Raw genomic sequence first — 4,245 nt, forward strand, 5'->3', positions numbered from 1 at the left:
CAATAGGTAAATTAAAAATATGTTTAATGCAAACTATTACTTTTAGTCTATCTCCCAAAACATCTATTTCACACCCCTCTTTCGTTCAACAATCATTCATTGAAAGCATGTACTGTATAACAGGTACAGTATTAACCAGCAATTTGCATATCGAGCAAGCAAGATATTAATCCAAAAGCAATATGAAACCAAGGCAAAAGTGACCTGCATTCTCCATGAAACTGCATAGCAAAGGGCCTGAGACTGGTGCTCCTCTTCCTGAGCTGGCTGACTTAAATCACAAGAGTTTGACTGTGGCTTTAAGAGTTATTCTTTTAGTTACAAGTTTCCTTTCTCGCATCTCCACATAGTTTTTCATCTGCAATAAAGCACTTATTTTATTACATCCACATTTGCTTCAAAAAAAGCAGATGTTTTTAATACCATTATTGGATAAATTTTGTCTAAATGCAGCCAAAACAAATCCTGCCATTGATCTCTTCTGAACTTTTGGGCAAGGGTCACAGTGCTCTGGGGTTTATCTTCCTGGTATGAGCTCATCATTCAGAGTGTGTACCTCCTTTAGGGGCGCAGAATACCATATGGTGTGCAGAGGAAGTGCTGAAGGAGCAACATGTAGTCAGTCAGTGTTTCTCAACCTTGTCTGATTTTAGGAGTCACTTGGGGAGACTTAAAAACACAGATTCCTAGGTCTCCCTAAACTACCAAATCATAATCTCCAGGGGACACATCCACAAGTCAGATTTTTTGCAAGCTCCCCGTATGATTCTTTCGATCAGACATGTTTGTGAAACACTGTAGTACAAAGGAGACTGATAAATACTTTCTAGGAAAAACACAGTTTATAAATAAACTTTTAAAGCTGGGTAGAGCTGAAAGACCTCAGATCTGAAGGATCAGGTAAGGACTTAATGATCCCGGTAGAATTTTAGCAGCTTACAACTCAGGTAAAGTCTATACGTCTTTCATATTTTCTATAAAATAGGTAAATAACAATCATTATATTTTCACAAGAAGCAGTATATGAAACCATCTCTTTCCCTGTGACCACTAAATAGTGAATGTGTATGTGGTTGTGAGAGGAAATCCCCTCTGTATTCAAAGAAACAGAAGTTAATTAAAGTATGTTGAAATAAAACCTAAAATTCATCTCTTTTGCTCTTGTGGGCTGGATGAAATAAAGTCATGTCTGGCAAATAGCGTACTACTTTATTTTAGTAAAACTCAAAAATAATTTATAGCTTTTAGAAACTGACTTCGTAAGATGCGTATGGAGGAAACCCCTTGTCACATAGCCAAGTCCTGCCAAGAAGAACATTTATTGCAATAAATGTAGTTACAGTGAATCCCTTCTTAATGAAGGTATTTGGTCCTGTCTGGATGGAAGAATAAAACCAAAGTCCCAGTCCACTCTCTGGATAGAGAAATCAATAGGTTTGCTAATCTGGGTGTAGTTTGCTTATAAAATATGTATTTCTTAAAATGGAAAATATTACTTTTAATAATTCCTTTCTTTAAAAAGGCTAATACTTGTCTAGACACAATACTATGAGTTTAGAATTACATTCTCTCATAGTTGGTCATACCCAAATGCATCAGATAAAATTATTCTTTTTCTTGTATATTTTGAAAAATTCTCATGATTTTCTAGATGCACTTTATATTTCCCACTGTATGGGATTTTATAAAGTTTAATAATTTTGTGTTTATTTCTACTATCATTGTCTATACTTTTATCCTCTTTAGCTTTCTATTATTTTCCTGAAACTATATTAAATCTGCCAGGGTTTTCAATTCAATTCAAGAACTATTTATTGAAGTTGTGTTGAATGTCACACACTGTACTAAGGCTGTAGGATACCGTGATGAGTAGAATAAATTCTTAAAATATTTTTCTTGATTATGCTTCAAAGTAATAAAAAGTATTCTACATTCAGAAGTTTTCTTTTTAATTTTTTTTTATTTTGTACACGTGAAAAACCCTGGTATGATAGGATCTTAGTATTAAAAAGTCCAACATATAAAATTCTCACCTCTTACTTAACATTTATCTAGCCTAGGCTTGAAGAACTTCCCTCAACAGAAACTCCCTTCTTTAGAAAATCCCAACTGTTACAAAATTATTCCTTATCATGACCAAGTTTAATATTCCTAAATATTCTGACTGTTGGTAATAGTTGCTCATTTCAGGTAGCAGGAAACAAACCCATCACCTGGCTTTGATAACCTTTTTATGTCATAACCTTTATAGCCTAAACATCTCTTTATACCACTTACCATGTTATGGAGACTTTAACCTGTTTGCAACTTATTGTAATTATTCTATTTTACTTCCTTCTGTTACTTTCTTTTGTTTTTACTGAATATAATCTTTTTCTCTTACTTATTTTCTAATGTTTATTGGAATAATCACATTTTTATTCATCATTTTTCTCTTTTTACTGGTTTGACATTTTTATTTTTTTCTTTTTATTCTTTTATCTCTAATATTTTTGAGCTATATAAGAAACTTAGACTACATTACCTGAAAAATCCATGTTTGTTCTTATATTTCCATTAGTATTTTTCTTTTATCTTATTTTATCTTAGTATTTATTTATTTAAAAATGAATTTTCCATTTGACATTTCCAAATACACTTTACTTTTTAACAAGCAATACACTGTCTTTGGGGATAACAAATGTCAATATTAGGAAATTCAATTATAAAAAAAAATGACATCTAGTCTGGGGTAGACATATTCATTTTGGTAACATACATTAAGTGGCACTAATTACACAGTAACTCTAAGGTAACTAGCATGAAACCACAGAACTGTAACTGTGCCACAGCTGCATGGACTTGGTCCTTTCTTGTAGAATCCATTTTCAAAAAACCAGATACCCACGCCAGAGCTATGCCAATGAAACCTGTTAAAGAGTAAAGCACTGAAGTTGTGTCTCATGAGGGTACCTTGCTGTTGACAGATGATAGGCAGGGAAGGTTAGTTATAAAGTAGCTGCAGCCTAATTTGCAAAGTTATCAACTGTTTCTCTTTCTAGACAGAAGCAAGAAGTTAAGAAATTCTTTGAATTTGCCATGGTGTGTCAGGCAGAAGTGTAGAGGAGGGTTGTTAGAGTAGTGGCAAAAGGATCCTGGTAGACCTGACGGGTTTGACATCATTAAGAATCAGGATTGGTTTCTAAATACTGGTAACAGGATGATGTGCCTTAAATTTGTAATCTTAGGTAAACTGTATATAAATGAAAAAAGCCAGTGTTCATCCACTGAGATTAATCAACAGCACTTCAAAATTCACCTCTTAAGCGCTGTGCCTGCAGCAAGGTTTCACAAGATAAGTCACCCAGAGATTTTCTTCCCACGTCTGGCTTGCAGAGCAGCTTTCGCAGCCACTTCAAAAACCTCTCTCACTCCATCTTTGGTCTTTGCTGAACACTCCACGTACCCCAAAGCGCCAGTCCCCTTGACCATATCTCTACCCTCTTCGCATCTCACCCGCTTCTGCTTCATCTTGGCTAGCTCCTATCTTGTGTGCACATCATTCCTAAGATCCTTCTTGGTCCACACCAGGATGATGGGCACGTTGGGACAGAAATGCTTGACTTTTGGTGTCCATTTCTCTGGGATGTTTTCTAAACTATCAGGGTTGTCAATGGAGAAACACATAAGTATAACACCAGTGTCTGAGTGAAAGAGGCACCTCAGGTGATCATCATCTTTCTGCCTGGCTGTGTCCCACAAAGTCAGCTCTACCCGTTTCCCATCCACCTCAATACGGGCCACATAGTTCCGAAACCCTGCGGGTGCATACCCCTCTGGGAACTGGTCCTTGCTGAAGACAATGAGCAAGCACATCTTGCCACAGACTCCGTCACTGACAATTACCAGGTTCTTCTGGATGGGAGCCATTGCTGGAGGACACTGGCCTGGGTGGCTGACATTGTACAAAGTACCTTGAACTTCTCAGAGGACTGGCTCAGGCGACGAATCAGAGTCCAGTCTCTTCGTGCCCAGGACGCGAGTCTCAAGCTGGGAAAGCAGGGCTGGTAACTGAACAGGAGACCACGGACTCACGAGAGAACCGATGGAGGACGCAGGAAGGGAGCGCGAGCCAGCCAGGGCGGGCGGCCTCTACCTGATTTGAAAACTCTTACAGGTGGTGATTCTTTCTCTTTTTATCTTTGGTAGTCCTATTGAAAAACATGTTTATCTGTGTGTTTGTTCATCTGTATCTTTGTTCAAGTG

The 4,245-nt window shown here is 37.2% G+C and overlaps 1 pseudogene; it reads right to left on the reverse strand.

Moving 5' to 3' along the window:
- Positions 1–3,276: 3,276 nt before the first annotated feature.
- LOC117098010 lies at positions 3,277–3,925 on the reverse strand (annotated as a pseudogene).
- Between the last annotated feature and the right edge of the window lie 320 nt (positions 3,926–4,245).

The sequence above is a fragment of the Trachypithecus francoisi genome, unplaced genomic scaffold (assembly GCF_009764315.1).
Source record: "Trachypithecus francoisi isolate TF-2019V2 unplaced genomic scaffold, Tfra_2.0 Lachesis_group15, whole genome shotgun sequence".
NCBI classification, from domain to species: Eukaryota; Metazoa; Chordata; class Mammalia; order Primates; family Cercopithecidae; genus Trachypithecus; species Trachypithecus francoisi.